Source organism: Cupressus sempervirens, chromosome 6 (genome assembly GCF_028749045.1).
Source record: "Cupressus sempervirens isolate cs-2001-9-10 chromosome 6, ASM2874904v1, whole genome shotgun sequence".
Classification (NCBI taxonomy): domain Eukaryota; kingdom Viridiplantae; phylum Streptophyta; class Pinopsida; order Cupressales; family Cupressaceae; genus Cupressus; species Cupressus sempervirens.
The window spans coordinates 326,657,054-326,671,885 of NC_143123.1; positions in this window are offsets into that span (position 1 = coordinate 326,657,054).

Consider the following 14,832-nt stretch of genomic DNA (forward strand, 5'->3'; position numbering starts at 1 on the left):
TTTATATTATATTCAAATACTTAAAATTTATTATCTTGGCCCAATCCCAATCCTAATGTAAGGACTACCTCCAATAGTGTTTTTCACCAAAGCTTGGCAATTAAGACTTATTTGTTGAAGACCAAAGCCCCATTCTTGCACAAGTCTAAAAATTGAATCTTATTTAACCAGACACCGTTTATTTGACAAAAAATCATTGACCCATAAAAATTGGCAAGAAAGGGCATCAAACCCATGAATGAAACTTGGCAGAGCAACTTACACAGAAAATATTTATAAAGGGAGAGCCTAAATATAGACTTAAGGAGAGTCATCCTCCCAACATAATAAATCCACATATTAGGGCTTAGTAGTGGATATATTGAATTCAATATATTTTTGTCAAAATTTGCAAGTTACTTCCATAAGTATATAAGTGACTCATAATGAATATGTTCCAACTCCTAGCAAATATCATACCATTTTACACATGCCCTTGTATAATGATTAATTAATTAAGTCAATCCAAAATTTAGGGCACCATCACACAATAAAAACTTACAAAAAACATGAAATGTTAAATGGATAGAGCTAGCTAAATATGGATAGTAAAAATAGAGAATTAGTTAGGTCATTGTGATTATATGATGGATGGACAAAGATTAACTTTGATGGTAGGGAAATCAGGGATCTTTAGGGATTGAGTTTATTTATAGGGAATGTGTTGGTAACATCTCGATGATGGGACCAAAGAGAATTTGGGAAGGGTCTAATAATGTGGAGGAGGCCATGACAACACTTTATGCTATTAAACTTGAGACAAAAATGGGGATTAAAAACTTATAGTTGGAGGGTGATCCCCTTATTATCGTGGAGGCTATCATTGTGGTATAACATAAGCTTGGCACATGTAGAAATTTACTATTTTACATACAAAAGGAGGTAACCTTCTTTGAAGGGTTTAAGGTGATCCACATTCAACAACAATGAGGTAGCTAGTATTCTATCTAAGCTGGTGTTGATGTTTGCATATGAGGGGGAGGTATGAATGAAAGATCTCCATAATCTTTCACCTGATTATTAACACCATTTTAATTTGTGGCAGGTGACATAATATTAATTAAGAATAAAATTAATCAATGATGAGACAAGAGTATGTGTGAGTTGATTTAAATGTGGCAGGTTTCATTTTGAAGGTGCAATGTGGAGTGACATGGTAAAGATGGAGACAATACTTACCTTGGTAACCACTCAACAATAACAAAGGTTATTTGGCCCTATGACCAAGCAATAATTGAAAAGGTTTCTCAATTGAAAGAAAGATGATATAGTGAAGGTGATGTTGAATTTTTTGGTGAAGTAGTTTACAGAGGTAAAGCATCAATATCATTTAAATGTGGATGTCATTTATTTGGTCCTTACATGAGGATTGGAGGTGGTAGAGGATGTGGAGGTAAATGAATGGTTTTGTATTTGTTGGTGGATGATGACTTTCTTTATGGGGTTGACTCTATTTTTGAGTGGGTGGTACTAGGCGTAGGCTTTAATAATTATGAGGAAATTAAAGACCCAAGGCTAGGGAAGGAGTGTAGAATTATCCCATTAATGCATTGGACAAGAGGAGTGGATTGTTGGAGATATATGAGAAGTAACTAAGAGGGAAGGGATGAATTAGTTACCACAAAAATAAATCCCAGATCCCTTAGATGTCTATACAAATCAAAACCAAACTTTGTTGAAACTGAAAATACTGTTGTAACTCGGTTAGCACTAAATCACTCGGCAAATATTAAGAATCTTTGTTACTCGACAATTACTAAAATAAATGCTTCTTAAGATGTTTAATTTTTTTAACCATAATTAACTTAGTTGTATATATAGAAAACAAATACCATTAACACATATGACACCAAGATATAACATGGAAATCCAATTTGGGAAAAACCACCAATTGCAACTAGTTACTATTTTTCACTCTTCTGAAGTGAGGCCTATTAGGAGACAACCCTGTTAAAGGTTACAAAACACACTGTTAGGTGTTACCCTATTAAAGGATTTAATCACCCTGTTAGGAGTGGCCTTGTTAGAGGTCTTTAGACACTTCATTCTAGAAATGCCACCTTGTTAGAGGATTTGGCAAATAGTTGTTAAGCTAACTCTATTAAGAGATTTTATATATTGCTACAATTATTAGAGAGTAACAATGATGTGACCTGATCTTTGGTGCAACTAAATTTTTGATTTCAAATCTCTGATCTGGCTTGAATACTTGATCAGATAAAACTTTGTAGCTTGATCAACTCAGGATACTCTGTTATCCTTCCAATTCGCTTCCTTGGTTTATCTTTTCAATCCCATGCTTCTCGTTTCAATCCCACAACTTGACCTTATACTTATATCTTTTTCCTTTGCAAGTCAGCTTGAATAAATTACAAATATTCAATATTCATCCCTTAAGTCAGCTAGACTTAACAAATAAATTCATCAAACTAAATATACTGATTCAAGAAAATTCTCCGTTCAAAGACCCAGCTCGGTCAATACTAACTTAGAAAAGACTTTCTTCAGACTTCCTTTGTTGATTGTATGAACTTATTTAACACTACATCATGAACTAAATTTCCTTAGCTAACTGAGTGATCTCAGTTAACATTGGTTTCGTGCTAACTTCTCTTTGACGCCCAAGTTAACTCAACAAACATTGTCTTCCGGTAAACTTCCTTTGGTGCCTGAGTGAACTCAACAGATACTATCTTCAAACATGATTATCTCTGGAATGCTCGATAGATACTTAAAAATATCTTCGTTGACCGAGTGTGATTGGTAGACATTGACTGGTAAAGATTTGACATTTTTTGTAACATCAAAGACAATATACAATTGAATAATTGTTATCAACAATCTCCCTCTTTGGTATTGATGGCAACACAACATGTCATAACATGATGAAATTTTAGAGAAAAATAAGAAAAAGAATAATATCCTTAGTTTCATTTTGATTCTCATCCATGAGAACTCCCTCTATCATCAATCTTTGATTGTTGTGATTGCGATATCAAACTCTCCCTCTTTGAAGTTTATTCTTCCTTTTTGACATCTTTGGCATATATAAAAATATCTCTGATATATGACAACAAACTCTCCTTATTAGAAATAAAATTTATCTAATGTATGAAAAAAAACTCTCCCTCTTTGAAAGATAGCATTTAGTGAATTTCTATGTACCTGATGTACTGATTCATATGCAATCCACCCTTTACAATACTGCATCAATTTGACTGATCTTCAAAATGCTTGGTTGATGCATTTCTAAAATTTGATGAGTGAGATTCAAATAGGGGAATGACCCCTAGCTTACCTCTTAGATACGAGAATGCTTCCTTAGGTAATGGCTTGGTGAATATGTTTGCAATCTATTCTTTTGTATTCACATATTCTAATCTTACCTCCTTATCTTGCACTAATTCTCTTAAGAAATGATACTTAATAGCAATGTGCTTGGTTTGGTATGCATCATAGGATTCTTGGAAATGTTAATTGGATTAGTGTTATCATAGAAAATAACAATTGGATCCTTAATCTCTTCCTTCATACATATCAATAGTTGTTTGAACCAAACAATATTTGAACAATTGACTGGTGTAGCAACATATTCTACTTTTGCTATTGAGTAAGAGATACAGTTTTGCTTCTTGCTTGTCGAAGATGCTAGCCTATTTCCATGAAAAAATACTTTGCCACTAGTGCTCTTTCTATCATCAATGCTTCCTACCCAATCAATGTCAGTGAATGCTTTCAATTCAAAGTTGTCTCCTTTCTTATAACACAAACCAAACTTTAGTACCCTTTAGATACCTCATGATTCTTTTGATTTCCATCATATGATTTTCTTTTGGATTATCAAAGAATCTTGCCACCATTCCAACTACTAATGCTATATCAAGTCTTGTATGTGTAATCACCTAAAAATGGTCATCTAGAATATTAGCCCCCTTCTTAGCCTTTTGGCTAAATTCAATTACTCATTTGCCTAGACCAGATTGTTAATAATCAATTAATTTGATTATAACCTATGGTTTGACTATGCTATCCTAAGTTCATTATTTGATTAAAAGAACATGTCCCCTTTTAATTAAATAAAAGACCCCATTCTTCTAACCCACTTAAAGTGCACACATAAAGTCCTTTTCTAATTTTTAAATTAAAAGAAAAAAGGCTTTGTGACTTTTTGTCTTATATGACAAGTCAACTTATATTCTATTAGTTGACTTGTGTGTGCACACAGATCACTCCTCTTTTCAAATTCTACCATTGATCATCCACCATCTTCATCTTGATCTCTACGTTCGTATGACTTTAAAAGGGAGAGAGCTTTCTCCCTCAAAGGATCCACACTCTTGAGTATTGTTATGCTACAAGTTTACTATTTAAATTCTTGAGAGCTCTTTGTGGAGAACTTCTATTTCTTGTCTACATTCTCTCATCCATGGCATTTTAAGCATATAGCATTCTAGTCTAGTTGCATGTTAATGTAGTTCCTTTACAATAACTTAGCTCACATAGTAATTAGTTTGATTTGTAATACTTTCATATTATTTAGAGTAGTTGAATCTTGCATTCTCATTCTGTCTTAGTTTCATCTTGTATTGCATCATTATGGAATTCCTTGTGGACATTTGCACCCTTGCATCTTGTCTTTGGAACCTCCCATTGAATGGTTTACTAGCAATAAGTATATTCCTAAGGCTCAATTGAGATCTATTTTACTTGAAACACACTCTCTTGCACTCCATAGATAGGTAGCTCCAAGCCAACATCCAAGCATTATAAATTCAATGGAATCCCTTGGATAGAAGGGTTTGGAGACAGACACCTTTGAGTGTACATTTTTGGCACCCACCGTGGGGTAGAACATCAAGTTTTGTCCTCTATTTTACTATTTTCATTGTATTTTTCCACTTACTTTATGCACTTCCTTTTTTGTTTTAGTCACAGTTTTTGGGCGACATTCTTCCAGTTTCATATGACAGTTCCTATAACTGTTGTGCGATACATTTTGGAAATTGTTTTGTGTGGATATACTGAAAACTATCACCTCAATATTGTCAATTATGTCACCTAGCATAGTGAGAAATATTGCATGAGAAGATTTTGTCAACCAAGTATACTGAGAAGTATCGTACGACAGGTTTCCAGCATAAACTATTGCCTAGTCTAAATTTGCTTGTTGTTTAGGGTGTTTTGGTTAGTTTTCTTAGTTGTTGCTTGTTATTTACTAGTTTTGTAGGTTTTTAGTTGTTTTTATAGAAGTCCATTTACATATTTGTTTTCATTTTAAGGCTAACTGGTGGTGCTAATGGTTTTGCTTACAAGGTGTTATTTTGAAGCATTAAACATTTCCTAAATTGTCTAAAAGAATGTGTCAAAGCTCCAAATGCACAAGGGCTACTAATGATTGTTTGCAGGGCTGCCCAATGGATAAAACCCAATTTGTTTGCTTTTTATTTCATGTGTGGCATCTACTAGTTGTTCATTTTTTTAGGCACATTAAACTTGTGGTTGAGGTTCTTTGGTGATAGGAGAGTATGCTCTTCGCCCTTGCGGTGAATCGAAAATCTTGACCCACCTTTGGATTTAAAAAGCAAGCAGATAATTGAATCTTCTTGGTGTGTTTGGGAGAAAAAATTGAGGTAGGAGAGTATGCTCTTCACCCTTAAGGTGAATCAAAAATATTGACCCTTGAGACTGGATCCATTTTGTGGTAGTTAAGATCCTTTAGAGGGGCCTGCTCTTGGACAACCTAAGAGGAACGATCCATGTGGGGACAAGAAAATTACCCGACTCTTCCAACCCACTATAAACTCAAGGCTATCAAGAACACAAAACTTTGGTAGACGTGGTGTTTGTCTTCACTTAGTGTGATCGCTTATGGGATTTTGACCATAGGGAGATCACCAGGCAAGAATTCTTGAGGTGCTCTTGTGGCCGCAAGGTCTGTTACCCACCGCAAGTGTGGTGTCCCTTAATTGGGTGGAAGAGGAATATTACGAACAAAAGACCTTTCTAAACACCCTAGGTTAGTATCTACCTTATTTTGCTGCTCAACTTCTTGGTGCAAGGATCGATCCTAGTGGACTACCTAGATCACCCCAAGATTTACACTCACCATATGTGTTCCCCTGGTTGTGCTTATGGCACTTCCATGACAAAGCCAATATCTCTTATGGGCAACCACTTAGTGTGAGGTGAAGGAGCATCAAGCATGGGCCAACTTGTTGAGTAATGAACCATGACTCTAAGGTAGATTGCTTGGCTACTATTTTCGAATGTGTTAACCAGTGTTAACATTCTTACACATCAAACATCTCGGTAATATTGGTAGAAAGATTGTTATGATATCACAAGTGTGTGTTGGCAAGGTTGTTTTTACCCTTGTTCAATCATTTGAGACATGTTAAAACCCCTACTATTTGCAAACCTTGTTGATAATTGACACGAATTGACATCTCACACTATCTGATCCAATAATCATCTGATTGTCAAACTGAAACACAAACTTTTCGAGTCAAAAATTGGTCCTCTTTTTACACAAAACTGGCACTTTATCGCCTATTCTCTAGAGAAATATTGCATGATAGTACTTTTGAAAAATTGTGCCGCCCTCTTATTGTAAGGTCTATCACCCTATTATACTAAGTTTTATCATCCCACCTTGTGTGAACTATCACCAGGAAGGAAAGTGTTGCACGTGTGTCTTGAATTGTGTCATATGACATCTTATGTTGTCTCACTATCACCTGGTCTCTGAGAAAGTATCGCCTAGGATTATTTATCATCAAAATAGGGTTTGTGTTCTAATTTTTCTGATTTAGGGTCTTGTCATCTTAGTCCTTCCTAGTTCTGGTTGCACATCCGTTTGTTAGGTGTTGTCTGAAGTTAAAAAGTTGGGTTTAGTCTATTAGATGTAAGTCTTGAAACATCATTGATGAATCACTTGTCTAAATCTAGTTACTATTCTATATTAGCTACTTGCTATTAAGCTTCTTGCTCACTCACTCGGCTCAAGTCACCAGTGCTGTAAGTTCTTGAGCACTGTTTGACAAGCCATCTTTTATACTTTGACAAGTGACTGATCTTGATTGTAAGAGCTTCAAATCTGACTTACTTTTATTTTCCTATTAAACAAAGACAAGTCCTTACATTTCGATTACAACTAGATTTCAAGTTGGGAGCGGTAGTAATACCCCTTTTGTTTTCAAACAATTGGAAACCCCACCTAGACATCCTCATGGAAAACCTTGTGTGGAGGACCCTAAACCTATTCAAACACAAACAACTAACGTTAGGCATAATCTACTTTATAGTTTTGAAAACTTGTTCGGCACACCCTGTGAGACACCTAAGGGTGACAGTAGTTTGGTCACCATGCTATACCCCGATGAAATCCAACGCCGCTTAGAAGAACAAGTGCGTGAAAATCAAAGGATCCTAGAAGCCATGTATGATAGGGAGAAAGAACATCAACATGTTGAAAACGGTAACCATACCCACCATGAAGGGAACAAGGGGACTTACTCTCAAAATCCTTTTGATGGAAATGATGGCAACAACACACCTCTAAGAACTCCTAGAGTCCCCACAGGTGCATGCCCTTCCAATCATGAAAGTGATGAAGAAGTAACTAGTGAGGATGTTATAAAATTCCAACAAGACAACTTTGCTCAAAAACTGATGCTTAGAGCTTTAGAGGAAAACAGAGACTAATACTTTCGATACATGGCAGCAAGAGGATGGAAACTCCCTTAGGATTTTGATGTAGAATGCACAATTAAAAAATGAGAACCCACTGAGACTGAAATCTTAAGGGAAGAAATACAAGAACTGAGGAAACAATTTGCAAACTTCAAAAGAACCACCCAAAACTTCATTTGTCAAATCAATATGCACTCTCCCATTTGATAGGAGTCTATAAATGTTACCATTTCCTAAGGATATAGAGGTTCCTAAGTATCATAAATATGATGGAAATGGTGATCCTCACAATTGTGTGAGGCATTTTATGCTCTTAGCATGGATTTTATGCATGAAGACACCTTTCTTATGTGTCTAGTTCCTAGGAGTCTAAGAGGGAAAGCTATGGAATGGTTCACAAAATTGAGTCCTCCTCTTAAAACATTTGATGAACTTGCACAACAGTTTATCCAGCAATACTCCTACAACATTCAACATCTTGTAATAGTGCTGGACTTATGCAACATCAAACAAAAATCCGGAGAACCCTTTGCAACGTATCTTCAACAATGGAGATCCTTATACTCTTGCTACCCTTGGCAAGTTCCTAAGGTTGAAAATTTTGACATTTTTGTCAATACCCTTGTATCAGAGTTATACTTTGATCTAAGAAAACAATTATTCACATCCTTCAATGCCATGGTTGAGAGTGTGTATCACATTGAAGACGTTGCTATCAAAAGGGTGACATTGTTATAAACAAAGACAAAAACAACAACGAAAATGGTAAAGACAAAGGTAAACCTTGGAATAAAAATAGGTATGTTGTTAATGATGGAGTAGTGGACACTCCTACAACCAAGGAGCCTACATTTAGCCTTTCTATTGCCATCTATGCTACAAAGCAACAAGAAAGTGTGAAACCACAAACATTTGATAAGAGCTCCAAGTTTACCAAGAAATGACATTTTTATACACCAATGGTTGAGCCTTACGAAGTGGTCTTAAAAAATTCAATTGCAAATAAGTTGATTACCTTACTAGATAATTCTCAACCCTATGACCCACCTATCAAACCCCCGTGGTGGAGAGAGGATTATATCTGCAATTATCACCGAAGTAAGGGTCACAACACTAAAAATTATTTCAAGCTCAAAAATATAATCCAAGATCTTATTGAGGAAGGCAAAATTGTCACAAATGGCCTCATCAAAAATGTTGATCACAAAACTTTTAAACAACCCTTACTAGAATACGAAAAAGGTGAAACCTCCAAAGCTTCTAAAAAGAATCATGATGCCAAGATTAGCTATGCTTATGTTGACGCAAATAATGTTATGGGCATGCTTGAGCCTGTTGAGTATTTATGCATGGCAAGTTCTAGTGATGACAACCAACATGTTGATGGGCGACCCAAGGTTGTCTTAAAAATGCATAATGTTCCTCAACACCATGATGACTCTAGACCTAAGGTGGTGCTCTAGGTGACCAACTCTTTCTCATCACAAAGTGAACCACTTAATGTTGTCACTAGGGGGAAATCTAAGGTTGTCCTAAAAGTTGCCCATGATCCTAAGAATGCTTCATCTTCTAAACAACCAACTACTTCTAAGATCTCCAACTATGACCTTTTCAGTCAACTATAATGTACCCTAGCTCAAATTTCCATTTTTGAGTTGTTAGGATTGTCCCCTTTGCACAAGGATATCCTTGAAAAAGCCTTATGTTCTACCAATGTTCCCATAGATATTGATGCGGAACGATTCAAGCTATGGTGAACCATATATCTTCACTTCATTATCTCACTTTTTCTGAAGAAGATGACCGAGCTCTTAGTCATCCCCACAACCTTACTCTCCATGTTGAAGTCCAAATCTTCCACACTCGTGTTCGTCAAGTCTTGATAGACAATGGTGCAAGGTTAACATAATTTCATTCAACGTGATTCAACAATTTGACCTGTCAAAATTTGCCATTGACCCTAGGTGCAAGATCACTATAAAAGCCTATGATGAGGTTAAATGACCTTCCAAAGGTCTAATTGTACTTCCAATTAGAGTGGGTCCATTTGAGAAGGATGTCATTTTCCAAGTCTTAGACATACCACTTGCATACAATTTGTTGTTGGGATGACCATGGATTCATGGCATGAAGGCAGTACCTTCTACATATCATCAGTGTATCAAGTTCCCTTTTAATGGCACTGAGATAGTTGTCCCTAGCAACAAATCCATGTATAAGAACACGTTATCTACTGCTAAAACATTGGTTCCACATAATCAATGCTCTCATGAGTCGACACTGTCCTTTATAGAGTGTGAATAGAAATTGAAGATGATGAGCCTTGGTATGGGCAAATACACTCTAGACTCCATTGTTTCTCTACCTATTTCCCCTCGGTCTTATGGGAAACCATCTACTAAAAAGAAACCCTCTACTTTCACCATGACTCTTTTTGGCACTTTTGTGTAGTCCTTAGTTCCCCTAGATGTAGAGAAAGAAGAACAAGCAATTAAAGATTGGATATACAAGGGAGAGGAAGATAAGGATGATGTCACAATTACCACTCCCATTTCTCCTAAACAATATGGAAAAGAAAATAAGATTCTTGCAAACATGGGTTATCAGGGCCATGGGTCCTTAACTGGTAATAAAAAAAGCTCTAGTTGAACCTTTAAGTCATACTCAAGGTCATGATGCTCAAGATATTGCTGGCCTAGGATTTGGGTTAGAGGATACTATACCAACATTTGCTCAAAGTGTGCCCATATCTAGTGAATCAAAGGATGATGATCCTCCCTTTGTTGCTACCACTTCACAAGATGAGGACTTTATGCCCATAACTTCTCTCCTTTGGAGAGAAGAAACATGTACCACCAATGATGATGCTGAGGCTTCCACCTCTAGACAGCCAGAACAAGATGAATCTGACCATGAAGACTTGAATAGAGGATGAATTAGACAAAATATTGCTCGTCTAATTGCTAGAGATCAGAGTACAGACTATCAAGAGTATGGATGGGAAAAATTATGAAATGCCTCTTATGAACTTGGGGTAGATGTCATTCATGCTTATGCAACCCAACCAAATGTGGTAGACGAGTTTAGTACAGGGTCAGATGAGTTTGGCTCGCAAAATGCTTTAGTGGACCACACTGGTCCCTTTAGGTCTATTCCTGATTTGGACTCCTTTGTGACATTCACTAAAGGCTCAACTTTGCATGTCACCAGAGATGACTCTTTTCACATCAATAACCTTGAAGCTTCTACCTCACTCTCATTGATTCATCCTAATCTCATAGATTGCTCCATTCAACATCAAAGACCAAAAATATAGTCTTTCTGAAATGACTACGAGATTGCCTATTACCTAAATGCCATTGAACCTATTACTTCTTCCACTAGTGAACCTATGATTCATATGACAAAATCAGATATCAAGTACCTTAGTCATAAAATCAAAAGAAAAAATAAATGGTCAAATGGTGAAAACCACATTGTGGTGGTATCTAAGCCTAAAAATAGTAAAAATAAAGATGTATCTAATGGTGAAAACCTCTTTGAGGCACCTATGGATGAGGTACTTGGTAGTCTGCCAAGCTATTTTTAGGAAAAATTGCCAGTTCTCATCGAGCTTACATAGCCTATCAACTTGGGGATAGAGGAATCTCCTAAAATCATTCATGTAGCTCAATCATTTTCAGTTGAAGAAAAGGAACAATTTACCCAATTCTTTCAAGACAAACATATCAATTTTGTATGGACATACTTAGATATGCCTGGGCTCGACATAGATCTTATCATCCATCATTTGTCTATTTCTCCTGATATCAAGCCTGTTAAACAAAAGTTGAGAAAGATGCATCCACATGTAGCCTTGTTGGTGAAAGTAGAATTGGAAAAACTCTTGAGTGCAAATTTTATCAGAGCTATTAACTATGTAGAATGGATTTCCAACATTGTACCTGTATCCAAACATGATAAAACTATCTGAGTTTGTATTGATTTTAGAGACCTTAACAAATCATGCCCCAAGGATGACTTTTCGCTAACAAACATCGATATGATAGTGGACATGATTGCAGGTTATGAAATGTACTCCCTTATGGATGAGTTTTTTGGGTATAATCAAATTAAGATAGCTTCAGCTAATCAAGAGAAGACAACCTTTACATGTGCATGGGGTGCTTTCTACTGGAATGTCATGCCTTTTGGACTCAGGAATGCTGATGCTACCTATCAAAGAGCAATGACCACCATATTCCATGATATGATGCATAAAAATATGGAAGACTATGTTGATGACACACTGACAAAATCTACAAAACGGGATACACATCTTGAAGACCTTAATCTGATATTGGACCTTATGGAACAATTTCAACTTAGGCTAAACCCAAAAAAGTGTGCCTTTGGTGTCACTTTTGGAAAATTTATAGGCTACATTATCTCAACAAAAGGTATCAAAGTTGATCCCGAAAAAGGTCTAGGCTATCATGGAGATGCCTCCTCAAAGAAATATCAGCCAACTTAGAAGTCTACAAGGATGTCTACAATCCATAAGAAGATTTATTTCTCAATTGGCTAATAAATCTCAACCTTTTAACAAGAATTTGCATAAAGGCTCTACTCATATCTAGAATGACAAGTATCAACAAAGTCTAGACCAAATCAAAGGATACTTATCAAAAGCTTTAGTTTTGATGCCAACTATTCCAAGCAAACATTTGATCTTGATTATCTCAACTGCAACTTCTTCTCTAGGAGTGCTATTAGCCCAAAGCAATGAGATTGGTAAAGAATGGGCTATATATTATATCATCAAACTTTGGTTTCTTATGAAATGAACTACACTAGCATTGAGAAAGCCTACCTTGTAGTGGTCTTTGCTTCTCAAAAACTTTAATGTTACATGTTGGCACATACAATTCACCTAGTTGCTCAAATTGATCCTTTGAAATATCTGTTGAGCAAAGTTGCGCTTACTGGTCTCTAGCTAAATGGATGATGATTCTTTCAAAATTTGACATTCGATATGTCAAATGTAAAGCCATCAAAGGACAAGCTATAGCTAACCAATTGGCTGATTTTTTGCTAGAGGATACGACACCCAAACAAGTTGAATTTCTAGATGCCTCGGTTATGTACATCACTAAGAGAACTTGGAAAATATTCTTTGATGGTTCTCATACACAAAATGGAGCTGCAAAAGGTATCTTATTTGTTTTCACTCATGGATATACAATCCTCAAATCTTACAAACTCTTATTTCCCTATACATACAACATTGCAGAATATGAGGCATTAACAAATGGGATCAAAGTGGCTCTTAAATGGATAATAATTGAACTACATATCTATGGAGATTCCCAACTTGTTATTAACCAAGTGAACAATGACTATCAAATGAAGGATGATAAGTTGATACCTTACAAAAGGTTGATAGATGCTTTAAGGAACTACTTCATTTTTGTGACATTCCAGCAAATTCCTAGAGCAGAAAACAAGGTTGTTGATGCTATGGCCACTCTAGCATCTATCCTCCAACTACAAGAACATGAATCTTGATTTGAGTTCCTGGTGGAAGAATTGAATCATCCCACTTACAATTCCTTATATAACCAAGTAATCTACACAATTGTAGGTCACGATTCCTCCCACTATGCTGCCATCTTCTCTTACCTACATGATCAAATTGTTCCTAAGAACCTCACGTGCAACCAAATATGACAATTCCTCTGCAATGCCTCACATTACACTTTGGTCTCTGGTGACTTGTATAGGAAGGATCTAGACAGAATGTTGCTTAGGTGATTAAACTAGAAGAGTCTAAAAAGGCACTCATTGAAGTCCATGACAACATTTGTGGGGCACACTCTAATGGCCTTGCACTTGCTCAAAAATTGCTTAGGGTGGGTTATTAATGGTCAACTATGCAAGTTGATGTTGTTTGTTATGCCAAGTCCTGTCAGAAATGTCAACTTCGCAATAACTTAAATTCATTCTCCTGGATGTGAGTTGGTTCCTTCTATGACATATTGGCCATTTCTACAATGGGCCTTTGACTTGGTAGGAAAAATTCACCAAATTTCATCTAGTGGTCACAGGTTCATCATTACAATAACTGAGTATTTCACCAAATGGATTGAAGTTGTGCCACTGTCTACTATTACAGGAAAACATGTTGCCCTATTTATACTAAACCACATCATTTGTCAGTATGGTATTCCTTAATCCATTGTCACTGATAATGGAGGACAATTCAAGAATAAGGACCTCAAATAGTTGTGCAAGATATTTTGAATCAAACAACACTGGTCTTCTATTTACTACCTTCAAGGGAATGGCCAAGTTGAGGCCTCCAACAAAACATTGCTGAAAATCTTGCATCACAGAATTCACAAGTCTGGAAGAGATTGGCACCTACAGATAAATCCAGCACTTTGGGCCCACAAAACTACCATTCATACTCTTGCAGGGGCTGCTCCCTTTTCTCTAGTCTATGGCTCTAAGGTTGTTCTCCCATTAGAAGTAGATATCCCCTCTGCTTACATGGGTTGATAACTGATGAAGATCATAGAGCTATGCAAATATAGGAATTAGAGACTCATGATGAATGTTGTAAGTTAGCTTTTGACTACATGAGGGCTTACCAGAAGTACATGTCTACTCAATATAACAAGAAAGTTCACTCATGTGAGTTTCAAGTAGGTGACCTCGTGCTTAGAGAGAATCTAAAAAATTAGCAGTATAAAGAGCAGAAGGGAAAGTTTGAACCTAACTAGTTAGGCCCATACATTATCATAGCAGTTTTTGGGTCTGGTGCTTATTAGTTGTCTACTTCTAAAGGTGAAGAACTTACAAAACCTATCAACGTCCTACATTTGAAAAAAAATCATGCTTAGAGGCTCATTTCTCAGCTATCTTGTACACATCTATGATCCTGAAAAAATCCAAAATAATTAGAAAATGTCTTGAAAAAATGATCTTAGTGAAAACCTAGTAATAGGCACTTTGATGTATCACAAAAAAAAAAATCAAATATCTCAAATATGCAAAAAATTTTAAAATAGTCCTAACAAAATTTTCCAAGTGGTGAAAACCTAGAAACAGGCACTGCTT